The sequence below is a fragment of the Odocoileus virginianus genome, chromosome X (genome assembly GCF_023699985.2).
Source record: "Odocoileus virginianus isolate 20LAN1187 ecotype Illinois chromosome X, Ovbor_1.2, whole genome shotgun sequence".
In the NCBI taxonomy this organism is placed as follows: Eukaryota; Metazoa; Chordata; class Mammalia; order Artiodactyla; family Cervidae; genus Odocoileus; species Odocoileus virginianus.
The window spans coordinates 2,636,009-2,653,439 of NC_069708.1; the positions used below are offsets into that span (position 1 = coordinate 2,636,009).

The 17,431-nt window shown below is 39.1% G+C and overlaps 1 non-coding gene across 1 annotated transcript; it reads left to right on the plus strand.

Moving 5' to 3' along the window:
- The first annotated feature begins 277 nt into the window (after window positions 1-277).
- LOC139033206 (U6 spliceosomal RNA) lies at window positions 278-384 on the plus strand. The gene has a single exon (XR_011485829.1). It is a non-coding gene; the product is annotated as a U6 spliceosomal RNA (small nuclear RNA).
- Window positions 385-17,431: the final 17,047 nt, after the last annotated feature.

Below are 17,431 nucleotides of genomic sequence, written 5' to 3' on the forward strand. Positions count from 1 at the left end.
TATGGGAGAAGGCGATGGTGGGATGATCTGAGAGAACAGCATCGAAACATGTATATTATCAAGTGTGAAACAGATCGCCAGTCCAGGTTGGATGCATGAGACAAGTGCTTGGGGCTGGTGCACTGGGAAGACCCAGAGGGATGGGGTGGAGAGGGAGGTGGGAGGGGGGACCGGGATGGGGAATACATGTAAATCCATGGCTGATTCATGTCAATGCATGGCAAAAACCACTAGAATATTGTAAGGTAATTAGCCTCCAACTAATAAAAATAATTGGGTGCTCACTTCGGCAGCACATATACTAAAATTGGAACAATACAGAGAAGATTAGCATGGCCCCTGCACAAGGATGACACGCCAATTCATGAAGCGTTCCATATTTTTGGGATCGGGTGGAGAGGGAGGTGGGAGGGGGGATCGGGATGGGGAATACATGTAAATCCATGGCTGATTCATGTCAATGTATGACAAAACCCACTACAATATTGTAAAGTAATTAGCCTCCAACTAATAAAAATAAATGAAAAAAAATAAAAATAATTGGGAAGAAAAATAATTAAATAAATAAATTTAAAAAAATAAAAAACAGAATCAAAATCAACCACCGAGATACATGACCATGTTCGGTCCCATGCAAATTTAGAGCCTCCAGCAGAACCGCGGTGTTCCCCTCAGCCAGCACCCCCATGCCTAGCACTCACAATATCCTCGTTTAAGCACTATCATGTTATTAGGACAGAGGGGCAAAGCATGGGTCAGTGTTCCCTCTGCACTTCCTGCTAGTAAAGAAGAATCAATCTCAGTCTTACCTCTGTCTGATGTCTTCCCTCATGCCTCAGCAGCAAAGTGGCCAGTATCTGAGTTCATGAAACAGCACTTCTTATAGACTGCACTTTCCATCCAGAAGGACCACTGTTGGACCCCACCCTCCTCCAGCCACATGACCAGTCCTCTTGTCACAGGGAGTTCAGTAGCATCAGTCAGCCACTGTATCCTAAGTGCCTATGACACAGCAGGCCCTGTGCTACAGGCCAGGCCTAAGCATCTTCCCAACATCCCTCACCATATGGTCCCTGACCCTCAGAAAGCTGACCTTTCAGAAGGAGACAGGGCCAGTCAGACAAGCAATTACAACAACATGGACTGTGTGGTCAACAAAATGAGGGTGGCCATGGAAACATACCTTGGGCAACTTACTTCTTCAACCTAAGCTGAGACCTGAAGGGTGAGTAGGAATCATCAGAGGAGTGTTCCAGGGGTAACAACATAGGTGAAAGTTCAAAGGAGAAGGTGTATCAGTAGGTTGCAGTCATTAAAAGAAGTTCGATGTGTCTGAAGCAAGGAGTTCAAGAAGCCATAGCTCACTGTGTTTCCCTGGACAGTCCATTCTCCTGCTCTTCACAGGATCTGCTTCCTCCAGCTTCACAGTGCCCCTTAATCCAACGTTCATCACCTCCCCTTAACTCTCACAACATGAAACCATGTACTATTTCATAGACAAAATAGAGGCCACCCTATAGGAACTCCCTCAGCTTCCTGCTACCAAACATCGAAAACTCCATCTATCTGTGTCCATCCTGAATGCTTTCCCCAACCTCATCCGTTACAGTACATTGAGGACTGCCTCTCATTCAAGGCCAATCTCTTGACGCTTTGGAGCCCATTTTCCTTTAGCCATCCCTAGAAATTTCCTTTTACATCATTCTGCTTTATCTTGTATATTCAACTTCCTTCCTCAAATAGACCAGGTCCACAAATTTGTTAAACATGATCATATTTCTTCTTTTTAAAAAAAAATTATTTCTATGCCATAATAAATAATGACCTATCTCCATCTTCTCCTTCTTAGTACAAGTTCTCCCAAGAGTTGTCTATACTTATGATCTCCATCTCTGCACCTCCGAGTTATTCTCCAATTCATTCTAACCTGGTCACCACATCTCCACACCACCATGTGGCTCATATTAAAGTCATTAATGACATCCACGTTGCGAAACCCAAAAAGGGCATTTTTCAGACTTCATCTTCTTTGAATCTCAAGAACATTTGACACTGTGATCCAATCAATTTTATAAATACTCACCATCCTTGGCTTCCAGACACACTCCTTTTTCTTATTTTCCTCTTACATTTCTCTTCATTCCTTCTAAGTCTCATTTTCATAGTCTATCCTCTACCAAGCCATTCAATGTCTGAGTTTTCCAAGACATAATTTGGGGCCCTCTTTTCTTCCCAATACTCTGTATGTAAAATCATAATCATGACTGTGATCACCAACTTTATGCAGTTAACTCAAAATTCATTCAATTATATTTCTGGCAGGTTCCAAAACTATATATACACATATCTGTTTACTTGACATTTCACTTCTTAATAGTTGTCTCAAATGCACCCCAAACTCTAACATGTCCAAACTCAAACCCTTCCGTGCCTTTCCTTCTACACAAAAACACACTCAAATAGTCCTTTTCAAGCATTTCCTACCTCAGCAAATGGTACCATCATCCATTTTCTCGAACCAGAATTACATGCATCATCTCTTACATTTCCCCTTAACTCCCTGCTTCCAAATTATTACTGAACCCAATTAATTTTGTCTCTGCCATGTCTCTTGAAACCATACCTTTCTCATCATTTCAGCTGTTACCTTCCTAATCCACTCTATCACCATCTGTTAACTAGACTATTACAGTGAGCTACACATTAACCTCACTGCAGCCCCTCTCACCTCTCTGCTTAGACTCATCTTTTCAAAACTCAAATCAGGACATACAGTGCCAGCCAAGTAAAAGTAAGCCCACCATGGTCTCTCTCTCTCCCAGTGATTATAACTAAATACTTGCAATGCAGTGATTACAACTAAATACTCTGGACACAGAAGGCAACTTTCTGAGGACTGTGCGAAATGAACAGCATGAAAATTGGGAGTGCTCGGGCCTGGTGCACTGGGAAGACCCAAAGGGATGGGGTGGAGAGGGAGGTGGGAGGGGGGACCGGGATGGGGAATACATGTAAATCCATGGCTGATTCATGTCAATGTATGACAAAGACCACTGCAATGTTGTAAAGTAATTAGCCTCCAACTAGTGAAAATAAATGGAAAAAAAAAAGAAAATTGGGGAGAGAAAAAAAAAGAAAATTGGGGAGAGAACTCAAAATTTGAAAAAGCCATCCATACGGTAGTGAATTGCGCACATTCCCCCTGTCACTATCCCCAGCTTTGATACCAATTACAAAACTGTACATGCATCCAGGCAGCAAAATGTCTGGGAGGAACTCTATATTTCTGACCACAGGACCAGGAAAGGAGGTGCTTGCAAGTGAAAGAGTATAGGAAAATTCCTACATATTTTTCTGTTTTCTCTCCTTGCCTTCCTCTATGGAGGATCTCAGTCATAAGACTAGACATTGGCATCATAGGCAAAACTCCAAGAGAAACTCTTGTCTTTCTAGATAGAGGAATTTTAAAAGAAGCCTATGGTGTAAATACTGTGAAAAATCCTTGGTTTCTCTCTCTTCTCACCACTTTGTACTAAAGGCAGTTGTAATCACACAGAAATGCATGGCAGCAGCACAGGAAATTAAAACTTTCAAAGAAATATTGCCTTTCTAGCCAAATGACCAGAAAGAGGGGCATCTGAGGTCCACAGGTGTGAGAAGAATACTGCAAAGGAAAGAGCTGGAAAAAGAATCCCTTAAGTTTGTGTATAAATGCTTCAGCTGTGCATGTATGGGACATATCCATAGCAATTAGGATCGAAAGATGTGAACAACATTATCAATCAACGTGACCTATCTGACATTTATAAGACAGTCAAAGCCAAAACCAAAACCACAAACCAGCAGATACTGCTGTATACCTATTATAATGGTTAAAACAAAAAGCTCCTTGACACTGGTCTTGGCAATGATTTTTTGGACATGACACTCAAAGCACAAGCCACAAAAGCAAAAATAAACAAGTAGGACTACATCAAACTAAAAAGCTTCTACAAAGCTAAAGAAACAATCAACACAAAAAAGAGGCAACCTATGGAATGGGACAAAGTATTTCCAAGCCAGGTATAATCAGGTAACAGTTTAACATCCAGAATATATAAGGAACTCATACAACTCAGTAGCAAAGGACATAATCCAATTTAAAAATGGGCAGAGGACCTGAATAGACATCTTTTCCTAACACATACAAATGGCCAAGAGAAACATGGAAAAGATGCTCAGTATCACTAATTATCAGGGGAATGCGATTCAAAAATCACAATGAGATACTGGCTCACACCTATTTGGACAGCTATTATCAGGGGGAAAAAGGAGTAACACACGTTGGTGAGGATGTACAGAAAAGGGAACTCTTGTGCACTGTTGATAGGGATGTAAATTGGTACAGCCACTCTGGAAAACAGTATGGAGATTCCTCAAAATATTAAAAAGAGAACTACAATGTGATCCAGAAATCCCACCTTCGGGTGTATATCTGACGGAAATGAAATCACTATCTGAAAAGATAGCTGCACCCCGATGTTCACTGCCGCATTAGACACAGTAGGTCAAGACACAGGAACAACCTAAGTGTCCATGGACAGATGAGTGAATAAAGAAAATGTGATACACACACACATAATGGAGTATTACTCAGTCATAAAAAGAAGGAAACTCTGCTATTTGCAACACCATGGATGGACCTTGAGTGCATTACGCTAAGTGAAATGAGTCAGAGAAAGACAAAAACTGAGAGAAAGACAAATACTGTATGATTTCACTTCTATGTAGAATCTAAAACAAAACAAAACTCATAAAAGTAGGGAGTAGAATGGTGGTAGCCAGGGGTTAGAGGGTGGGGGAGACAGGCAGAAGCTGTTAAAGGTCACAAACTTGCAACCAGTAGATGAATAAGTCCTGGAGATCTAGTGCACAGCATGGTGGTTACAGACAACAATACTGTATTATAAACTTCAAAGCTGCTGAGAAACTAGATCTTAACTGGTCCCGCCACAAAAAGAGAAATGGCAATTTTGTGATGTGATAGAGGTATTAGCCAATGTTACAGTGGTAATCACACTGCAATATACAAATGTGTCAAATCAACACAGCAGGGAAACATCAGTCAAAGGGGAACAAACTTCCAGTTATAAGATGATTAAGTTCCAGAGATCTTATAAACAGCATGGTGACTACTGTTAACAATGCTGTATTGTATACTTGAAAGTTACTAGTTTATCTTAGATATTCCTACTACAAAAAAAAAATTAGGGTCATGTGAGATGATGGATGTGTCAACTAACCTTATTTCAGTAATCATTTTACAAGTTTTATGTATATCAAGTCATCACATTGCATGTCTTAAACTTATGTAATGTTATATGTTATTTCTATCTCAATAAATCTGAAAGGTAGAATATGAGTAAAGCAAAAAAAAAAGCTGACAATACCAAGTGCTGGTGAAGATGCAAGGCAACTGGAACTCATATATTGCTGGTGGGAATGCAAAATGGTACCACCACTCTGGAATGACAGCTTCAGGTAAACATACACTTACCATAATTTCTCCAGTTTAAGGGCAGGAGTGGGGATTGAATGAGTTTAGAAAAATATATGACATGTGCTGGTCAAAGAGGCCAGACGGTTTAATGTGTGTATGGATGTTTTGAAGCAGCTGAGTACAGATGAACAAGAAGACAAGTGTAAACAGAAGAAAATAAGAGACCAGGTTAAGAGCATCTTCCAAACATTTAAGGAAAGTGAAGAAATTTATAGTTAAAGAGGTGATGGTTCCAGGATCAAAATCAAGACTGAGTCTTAAGATGGTGATATACAAGGTGTATCTACCTTTGGTCTCAATGCCCCAACAGATAATGTGCTCTGCTATAAGTTGTGAAGGTTCAAAGTTGCCAAGCAAGACATTTGCTTAGCAGAACTTGTGTGACTAGTTTCTGCATATAGTTATAAATTGTCATTTCTTTGGTAGTCTTTCTCCCATTTGTTTCCTACCCTAATTTCCATTTTGTGTATGGAAATGAACTGAAATATTGATTATAGACTCATCAAATATATAGCATCTTCAATGTATTGTATGTATTTTATTTATAAATAGTATAAATACACAACTTAAAAATATCATACACATCATGACTTTCAAAACATAGAAATTATTTTTTCAAAAAAGATAAAAATCATAAATATTTCAAAGTAATTTTTATGCCATTTATTAATGGTACCAAAATCCTGTTTCTCTCCTCAAAATAATATGCCATAACTGTTCTAAGAAAAGTAATGTGATTGAATATGCTTTATCTTTTAAAAATCTTAGTTTAACATTCTCTAATGTAGCAATTTTAAGTTCTAATTCTAAGTTCAGCTTATTATAATTCTTAGTTGTAATAGCTGCCATGACTAAAGAAGACATATCACAAAAATATGTACTTATAAATGAAACAAATACACCATTGCCCATGCTTACCAAAGAATACTTGCTTTCTCTTCCCAGTAACCAATTATACACAATGGGTTTGGGGGGCAAATAGGCCAATTAATTTCCACCCACCTTAATACTAATCCATTTTTCTTACAAAATAATCAGAATGTGCCTAATTTGTACATCTTTGACAAAGTGTCTCAAATCCCACAAAAATTCTGTTTTGAAAAAATTTAAAGAAATTAGAAACTTCTGTTTCCAACATGTACATGCATGCATGAGTGTGTGTGTGTTCAAGAGAGAGAGAGAGTTATATGTGACACTGGTTTTCAGTGACAAAAATCTCATAAGGAAGAAAACATTCCCAAATATCTATTTTCAAATGCAGTCTCCATTACACAAGTTTGTTTTGAAAAGCAGTTACTTTCTCACACAGTGTTGAAACATCAACTTTATATTGAAGATATAGATTGTGTAGGCATGTGTATGAATAAATATATGGAAATATTCTACTGTCAGATATAATTAGGCATCATTGCTCATATCTGACAATGAGGCTAAGGAAGAATTCACACAGGAGTAGGAGAATCAGCTCTGCCATTTTCTTATGTTTGGCTTGTACTTACATTCTAAATATTTCCTTAATCCTCAGTTTCTTGGCAGAATTCCTTTTAATCTACTGGTCCATTTGGAGAGCAATAGATCAATTAATATATAATATAGGTAGCATCTACCACAAATCCACCAAACAGGGCACAAAATCAATTTAAAAACACAAAAGACTAAAATAAGTGAGTGAGTCACCACCAAGTCTCCTGAATTCCCTTGGGCCAAACAGAACCCATTATCATCTCATATATGAACTGAATAGATACATCTATGTCAGCCTATATATTACATAAGAAAGCCAGATTTCTTTCTTATATTTATATAAGAAATAGAAACTAAATTTTTGCTCCACAAACATTACCTCTCTCGTGCATACATTCCACTATGGAGAGATTCATGAAATATATCATAAGATCCATTTAAGGAAACATTTTACAACCAATAAAATCATATGACAGAATAATAATTAAATATGGGGAAAGACAATATACCATTAGAGTGAAAAGTGGTTTACCAATAGCATTTTCCTGTATGTGGGACAAAGGAAATATGTTTACATATGAGTGAATACAGTCAACGAAAAGTTACTAGAAGCATACACACCACAATGTTAGCAGCAATTATCTTAGGATGGTAAGACTATGGGTAATTGCTACTTCCCTGTCTGTCTTTCTCTTACATTTTCCAAAATGTCTCTAATCATTTTCTAATTAGAGGAAGACATATTACTGTTTTCCCACTACCTTCACAAGTATGTGCTACCCTGTTATTCCATAACAAGATTGTTATGAAATACAATGACTATACAGTGTCCATTCCATTCATTCATCAAAAGGTTGATAGTTCACTGTGTACCAGACACTGCTCCAGATCCCAGGGGACACAACAATGAGCAGAAACAGACTCAGTTCCTGCCCTCAGGAAGGAGAGGCAGACAATAATCAATAGATTGAAAACACAGCAAGAGTAAGTATTATGAATGGAAAATACACATTGCCATAAAAATCCAAAAAGGGAGACCTAACCTAGAATGGGGAGAAGGCAATGGCACCCCACTCCAGTACTCTTGCCTGGAAAATCCCATGGACGGAGGGGCCTGGTAGGCTACAGTCCATGGGTTCCCTAAGAGTCGGACACAGTGACTTCCCTTCACTTTTCACTTTCACGCATTGGAGAAGGAAATGGCAACCCACTCCAGTGCTCTTGCCTGGAGAATCCCAGGGACGGGGGGGCCTGGTGGGCTGCTGTCTATGGGATCGCACAGAGTCAGACACGACTGAAGTGACTTAGCAGCAGCAGCAGCAGCAACCTAGAATGGAGGGGAAAAGATACTGAAAGTATTTGGTGGATGCCCAGACTTCTTATTTAAAACATTTTAAATGAGAATGTCATAATTTTTCATTGAAAACCAAACTGTAATCATCTGTGGGTTATTTGTGGCTTTCTATTATTTATGTCTCCATTCTTTTCTATTAGGATGAATAATAAAAAGTATTCTAAACAATCGTTAAGTTGTCCAAAGGGTAAGAATCAAAAGTAAACTTTTAATCTAGCATAATAAATAATGAGAAGACAGAAATTCTAACAGAAGTAGAATTTATACTGAGCCAGTCCCTAGAGAGATGGGTCCCATTTACTGGGTTTCCTTGGTGGTGGTGGTTTAGTAGCTAAGTCATGTCCGACTCTTGTGACCCCATGGACTGTAGCCTGCCAGGCTCCTCTGTCCACGGGATTCTCCAGGCCTGAATACTGGAGTGGGTTGCCATTTCCTTCTCCAGGGTTTCCTTGGTTACCACTAAAAATTGGAAAAAAGATATTTGGGAACAGTCAGGTTTAATGGGAAAGATGTAACAAGATTGAATTTATCTCAGATAGAGTTAGATAGACCCTGTCAATTTCATGGTCCTGCCCTCCCCAATGTGTACATTTCACCAATGAACAAAATGACTCAGAAGAAAGATGCACACAAATCTGGCTTCCATACTGTACTCCCCCAAATGTTAGGCAACTGTAAATTAATACACATGATCACCTCATCTGGTTTTCTAATACTCCTCTCCTAAGGCATTTTAGAGGGTCAGTGATTTTTCAGTTCCTTAAATCATTTCGGCCAACACTGTTGCTTATGATAAATTGCTAAGAAGCCTAAATCTGCCATGTTCCTTTCCTTGATGAAAATGCAAATCTTTCCAAACACATTGATTTTTATCATTGTAAAGTATACTTGTAAAGCATTTTTCAAGGTTCTGAGTCACACTGGATAAAAGAAATTTTAAAGAGAGATGCCACCACTTTGCCCACCATTATCATTTCTTCTGGAGAAATGAAATGATTCTGCACAGTGCACCAGGTCACACCTGGGATATACCAAAGGTACTGGTCACTCTTTTAAAACTTCATGATTAAGAGCCCATGTGACATATAGCACTGTGACACTATAGACAATTGAGCTGCTGAATTTGGGGGCACAGCTGAATGTTGATTAGTGTCAGTTATCTCTTTGGGTGAAGAAAGATGCTGCTAAGGTGTTCTTTTTCCTGCCTTTCCCAGAAAGATGAGCAAAAAGGCAGCGTGTCATAGCTAATGACTTGCTCAGCTCCATTACTCCTGGCCTAGCATCTGAGAGAAGTAAATGATTTCACTGATTAGAAAATGAATCTTGAAAATGCAAGAGCTGCACAGAATGCTGGCCCAGAATTGCACAGGTATTTGAATGAATGTGGAGAATAAATTCATGTAAAATTACTCCCCATGAAAATGCACCATTAAGGATGTGTGTTTTGGTCCAATGATCATCACTGATAATATCATTAAGTACTCTTTCATGGTACTAAATTCAAGAATAATTTGGACATTTAAATATGCACATTTTTAAACATTAGAAATCTAGCTCAATTCACACCAACCCACAGGGATAAATATGCCTTATTTCTGCAACCAAGCCCCCTTTTTGGCTAAAGAAGTCATATCTTAACAGCATAACAAAGCTGAAGAGAACCTGCAAGAGTGAAATGTTGATAGTGATGGTCACACTGACATTTCTATAAGATACTGAATGTGAGAATATAGGGAATGAGCTGCTCCTCGGGTAAAAGGTAGACATTTTTAGAGGTACATTAACTTGTTCAGTCTACTAATGTACTATTTAGTAAACTGTATCTCCAGGGCATTAAATAGCATCATAATGCTCAGGAGGGAAGCTAGGATTGGAAATGCATTAACTACTGTGCTGAGAGGAGTTCATTCACCCCAGGAAATCTGGCCCAATGATAATTCAATCCAGTGCATTAACTTGGTACACAAAATTATGTAGTATATTCTTTTGTCCTTGGTACAGAGACAAATATTCCCTTTAATAGACATTTCCACGTGTAATTCAAAGGAAAGACATTGCGCCACAAATGCTAAACAAGATATGGTTAGAATCAGTGGGCTTTGTTTCCAGCCCATCTCCATCAGTCATCCCTTTTGTCATCTCTCCTTTGTGGAGGGAGCTACAAGAATATTTCCTTAGGAGTCTTTCCTCATTCAGGGAAGACCTAGCCCCAAAGGATGAACCAAGTACAAACACCACCCAATAAACATGGCCACAAAAAAAAAATCAGTGTTATATCAGTAACAGTTGTGCTACTTACCTTAAATGAAGTTATTATGTATCCACTGAGATAGATGCCAAATGACAGTTATTTTGTGGATTACCAATGGACATCAAACAATATAAAACACAGATAAAACACAGCTCAGGTGAATAAAAAAAGAAGATGGAGTGGAGTAAGATTACAAATAAAAATGCATTGGTGAGTCTTGATGCCAAAGTTATATGGACGGCCAAACACAGGGGTTTAGATAAGAAAACAAAGGCTTTGTTGTTTGGAGTTGTAGAGTCAGAATTCTTTTTTTTTCATTTATTTTTATTAGTTGGAGGCTAATTATTTTACAATACTGTAGTGGTTCATGTCAAAGTATGTAGAGTCAGAATTCTAATACCATACAGGGCCTCAGGGAGCGCTATCATTTATCAAACGAAGAAGCTGAGGCCCAAGGGGACAGACAACTTGTTCCAAGTCACATGGATTATCAGTTACAGTTAGAGGACTAGAAGCCCATACTATTGGTTGGCCAGAAAGTTCATTAAGGTACCTAACATCTTATGGAAAAAGTTGAATGAACTTTATGGCCAACCAGTAGTTCTGTCTTTTCCTCTTTAGCATAAACTGATAAATGTAGTCCCTAGTTCTACAGAAGCTAAGCTGTTTTTCTGACAGAGTTGGAAGACCTCAGACTCCTTCAAGACCACTATTCCATATGAGGAAAAGCAAAAAAAAAAGAAACCTGCATATCACACCTCTATTTACACATAATCTTTAAAACACAATTCCAATGTATTAATAAATCCCTTGAAATGAACTGAACCACTGTGTGAGACAACGCAGTTTTATGGATTTGTTGCTACACTGCATATTTAGCCCTGGAAAACAAACAAAATAATACTGTTCTGTGAACAGAGCCTCCAGATTGTATTATTTAATACTCCTGATAGATGATAGCCATTTTTGCAAGTGGCATCTGGCCAAGATTGTGGGTCTCAAAGAGTGTCTCAACTGTGCTCAATCATTGCATCTCCTTCTATTTAAAACCTGTATTGGGATTTCTAGAACCCACAGCAATCAATTTGCTTGATTAATGAAATTTTTTTCTGAGGCTTTTGTTTTCCTGGCACTGGCTCTCAAAAAAAAAATTAGACACTCATTTCCTCCTCCATTTGTGGTTGCTAGGAAAGAGAGATTTTGTGATAAATATTTATTATCTTCCAATTCCTGTCTCCCTTATGGTGGGGTTATTGCTTTATTCAGCTCCAGAGCTAAGGAAAATGTCTGCCATGTCATTAATAATAAACAAAGCTGTAGTGTGTGTGCAATAATGAATTAAGCTCATCCCAGCCCATCTGTGCATCACCATTTACAGACATCTTGTCAAAGGAAGGTTCTGCAGGATCCACAGGTCCTTGGTCCTTGCATTATGTAAGTAATCCACGGGAGGAGTCAAGTTAAGTTGTAAAATATTTTAATACAAAGTGAGCAACCTCTTTTCCCAAATATTTGTCTGGCAATGAAGCAAAATTCTAGCTATTGTTGCCCCAGGGTTGAGGGTGAAAAAAAGGGAAAGTTACCAAGGCTCATTTGATCTTGGAGAATCAACGTAGCAGCCTCCTTATGGAAATCAGGCAGCTGGAGTGGGTAAGAATCAATCTGGACTTTTTCACATTTTTTACTTCTTAGCCAATTTAGAATGGTCCCCCTCAATGTGCTGGTGAGCCTTTCCCAAACGGCCTCATAAAAATTTCACTAACATTTCTTCTGTTTCTCTACACTAATTCTTCTCTGGTAAACAGCACTGTATGTATTGCTTGGACAATAAACTCCTGTTCTCTTTTAGATAAAGGATTCCATAACTTATTTCTAACATAATAGATTCTCTAAATTCGTGCTTCTCAAACATTGATGAGCACACAAGCTGCCCAGGAATCTAGTTAAAATGCAGAGTCCAATTCAGCAGGTCTGGGATGGGACCTGAGATCACATTCCTAGCAAGTTCTCCAGGGATGCCAAGGCTGCTGAGCAGTAAGACCTAAATGATACATCTCTCCCCTTGGAACCTCAAAGAGTCAAGCAAAGACAACAAATTAAGAAGCCCACACACAAAGACAAGATTTTTAAACATTTTATATATAATATTTTATACTTTTTATATAGGTGTATTTGATGTTTTCCTGCAGAGTTGACTGTCAACATGCTGCTTCTCTAAATTATAATACCCTATGACTAGATACCACAATCACAGAAAACTAACCAATGTAATCATATGGACCACAGCCTTGTCTAACTCAACGAGACTATGAGCCATGCTCTGTAGAGCCACCCAAGATGGACGGGTCATGGTGGAGAGTTCTGGCAAAATGTGGTCCACTGGAGAAGGGAATGGCAAACCACTTCAGTATTCCTGCCTTGAGAAGCCCATGAACAGTATGAAAAGGCAAAAAGATAGGACACTGAAAGATGAACTCCCCAGGTCAGTAGGTGCCCAATATGCTACCAGGGATCAGTGGAGAAATAACTACAGAAAGAATGAAGAGATGGAGACAAAGCAAAACCACCACCCAGTTGTGGATGTGACTGGTGATGGAAGCAAGGTCTGATGCTGTAAAGAGCAATATTGCATAGGAACCTGGAATGTTAGGTCCAATGAATCAAGGCACTCTGAAAGTGATCAAACAGGGGGTGGCAAGACAGAACGTCGACATTTTAGGAATCGGCGAACTAAAATGGACTGGAATGGGTGAATTTAACTCAGATGACCATTATATCTACTACTGTGGGCAAGAATCCCTTCAAAGAAATGGAGTAGCCATCATAGTTAAAAAAAGAGTCTGAAATGCAGTACTTGGATGCAGTCTCAAAAACGACAGAAAGACCTCTGTTCATTTCCAAGGTAAGCCATTCAATATCACAGTAATCCAACTCTATGCCCTGACCAGTAATGCTGAAGAAGCTGAACAGTTCTATGAAGACCTACAAGACCTTCTAGAACTAACACCCAAAAAAGATGTCCTTTCCATTATAGGGTACTGTAATGCAAAAGTAGAAAATCAAGAAATACCTGGAGCAACAGGCAAATTTGGCCTTGGAGGACAGAAGGAAGCAGGGCAAAGGCTAACAGAGTTCTGCCAAGAGAACGCACTGGTCATAGCAAACACCCTCTTCCAATAACACAAGAGAAGACTCTACACATGCACATCAGCAGATGGTCAACACCAAAATCAGATTGATTATATTCTTTGAAGCCAAAGATGGAGAAGCTCTATACAAAACAAGTATAACAAGACTGGGAGCTGACTGTGGCTCAAATCATGAACTCCTTATTGCCAAATTCAGACTTAAGTTGAAGAAAGTAGGGGAAACCACTAGACCATTCAGGTATGACCTAAATCAAATCCCTAAAAGTTATAGAGTGGAAGTGAGAAATAGATTCAAGGGACTAGATCTGATAGACAGAGTGCCTGATGAACTATGGACAGAGGTTCGTGACATTGTACAGGAGAGAGGAATCAAGACCATCCCCAAGAAAAACAAATGCAAAAAGCAAAAATGTCTCTCTGAGGAGGCCTTACAAATAGCTGTGAAAAGAAGAAAAGCAAAAAGCAAAGGAGAAAAGGAAAGATATACCCATTTGAATGCAGAGTTCCAAAGAATAGCAAGGAGAGATAAGAAAGCCTTCCTCAGTGATCAGTTCAAAGAAATAGAGGAAAACAACAGAACGGGAAAGACCAGAGATCTCTTCAAGAAAATTAGAGATACCAAGGGAACATTTCATGCAAAGATGGGCTCAATAAAGGACAGAAATGGTATGGACCTAAGAGAAGCAGAAGATATTAGAAGAGGTGGCAAGAATACACAGAAGAACTGTACAAAAAAGATCTTCATGACCCAGATAATCACAGTGGTGTGATCACTTACCTAGAACCAGACATCCTGGAGTGTGAAGTCAAGCGGACCTTAGAAAGCATCACTATGAACAAAGCTAGCAGAGGTGTTGGAATTCCAGTTGAGCTCTTTCAAATCCTAAAAGATGATGCTGTGAAAGTGCTGCACTCAATATGCCAGCAAATTTGGAAAACTCAGCAGTGGCCACAGGACTGGAAAAGGTCAGTTTTCATTCCAATCCCAGAGAAAGGCAATCCCAAAGAATGCTCAAACTACCGCACAATTGCACTCATCTCACATGCTAGTAAAGTAATGCTCAAAATTCTCCAAGCCAGGCTTCAACAATACGAGAACTGTGAACTTCCAGATGTTCAAGCTGGTTTTAGAAAAGGCAGAGGAACCAGAGATCAAATTGCCAATATCCCCTGGATCATTGAAAAAGCAAGAGAGTTCCAGAAAACCATCTATTTCTGCTTTATTGACTATGCCAAAGCCTTGGACTGTGTGGATCACAACAAACTGTGGAAAATCCTGAAAGAGATGGGAATAACAGACCACCTGACCTGCCTCTTGAGAAAGCTGTATGCAGGTCAGGAAGCAACAGTTAGAACTGGACATGGAACAACAGACTGGTTCCAAATAGGAAAAGGAGTACATCAAGGCCGTATATTGTCATCCTGCTTATTTAACTTATATGCAGAATACATCATGAGAAACACTGGGCTGGATGAAGCACAGGCTGGAGCCAAGATTGCCAGGAGAAATAACAATAACCTCAGATATGCAGATGACACCACCCTTATGGCAGAAAGTGAAGAACTAAAGAGCCTCTTGATGAAAGTGAGAAAGAGAGTGAAAAAGTTGGCTTAAAGCTTAACATTCAGAAAACTAAGATCATGGCATCCAGTCCCATCACTTCATGGCAAACAGTGGAAACAGTGTCAGACTTTTTTGGGGGGCTCCAAAATCACTGCGGATGGTGACTGCAGCCATGAAATTAAAAGATGCTTACTCCTTGGAAGGAAAGTTATGACCAATCTAGACAGCATATTAAAAAGCAGAAACATTACTTTGCCAACAAAGGTCTGTCTAGTCAAGGCTATGGTTTTCCCAGTAGTCATGTATGGATGTGAGGGTTGGACTATAAAGAAAGCTGAGCGCCAAAGAATTAATGCTTTTGAACTGTGCTGTTGGGGAAGACTCTTGAGAGTCCCTTGGACTGCAAGGAGATCCAACCAGTCCATCCTAAAGGAAATCAGTCCTGAATATTCATTGGAAGGACTGAGATTGAAGCTGAAACTCCAACACTTTGGCCACCTGATGCGAAGAACTGACTCATTTGAAAAGACCCTGATGCTGGGAAAGATTGAAGGCAGGAGGAGAAGGGGACGACAAAGGGTGAGATGGTTGGATGGCATCATTGACTCAATGGATATGAATTTGAGCAAGCTCCAGGAGTTGATGATGGACAGGGAGGCGTGATGCAGTCCATGGGGTCACAGTGAATCAGACACGACTGAGCGACTGAACTGTACTGAACTGATGACTGGATATGTCCCTTGAGCTAATAAGGCAAATATCAGAATGTTCTTCTAAATGGTACTGCTCTAAAAGGGTTCTTCTATTGTTCATTGTCACTATAGCTTCACCTTCCCCTCATCTAAGCCCTAAGCTACCTAAAGCTACAAGAGACATCTACTATTATACCTTAACAGCCCCTCACTTAGCATGTTGTCAAATCCAGTCCAACCACCATTAATAAATGCCTACTATCTGATTGGCACCAGGTTGAGCTCTAGACATGCTGAAAGGAATAAGGAAACATCACCATGATCTCAAGGAAATTAAAGTCAACACTAAGCAGGTAAGACCAACTTATGATATAAAATGGAATATGTTCATTTCTAACTCTATTCAGTCCAAATCTTCTATGCAAACTCTATGTAACTTTTTGAATTCTTTGAAAACTGTAAATAAACTTCAAGGACCATAATTTTTTGTGTGAATCCAATGTTTTGTCTTTTATACACTGCTAAATGACAGCATTTCAACTGACCAGAAGTAAACAAATGAGGAAAATGAAAATAACAACAAAAAATGCATTCTTAATTCCTGAGAACATTTGACAGCTCTAATATGGATGAATTCTATACCACTGGAGTGGAAAGCTTTCACAAACAATCAGAAGAAAGATGTTTTCTCCTACTTGTTACTTAGCAGTCCAATCACACCAAGGTTAAAAATATAATTTCCATATTCCTTATCTAAGGGGACTCAATCAAGCAAGACTCCTTTCAACCCTCATTGGGACAGGAAGGAACAGATGCAAAAGCATCTGCCCTGCTTCAAAATGATGAAAATGCTACCGTGATATCAAAGACAGCTCTGGGTCACTCCACAAAAGTCTCTAGTCTCAACAGGAAAGTGTTCTATTGACTATCATTGTGGTGAAAATAAAGAATGATACAGACTAACATTTTAATTATCAACTTGAAAACCTAGCTATTGGTCTTCCCTGTTCCATCTCACAGCATTCTCACTCATATCCCTAATTGACACTTCCTTATGTGCCTTTTGGGGGACTGAAAAAATGCTCGAATATTTGACATCTTTGGTGCAGCAACAGTGACATCCAGTGGGTAGCAAGATTAACCCCAAAATTCTGTATCAAATCAATGAGGGTTAGGATATGCAAATAAAAAAACAGTGTTTTTGGTTACTCATAGCCACTTACCATGAGAACCATACATTTTTAGCCCTCTCAAGATGACAGTCTATTTAGCTGTTATAGTAGTTAATAGACAAAGCAAAGTGGCCTCCTGTCTAACCAATCAAGACACTGCGAAAGTCTCTGTGCAAGTCTATGCCCCTCATTGCAACAAAAAACAACTATCAGTCAGAAAAGCCTTATTAATTTAATGAATAATAT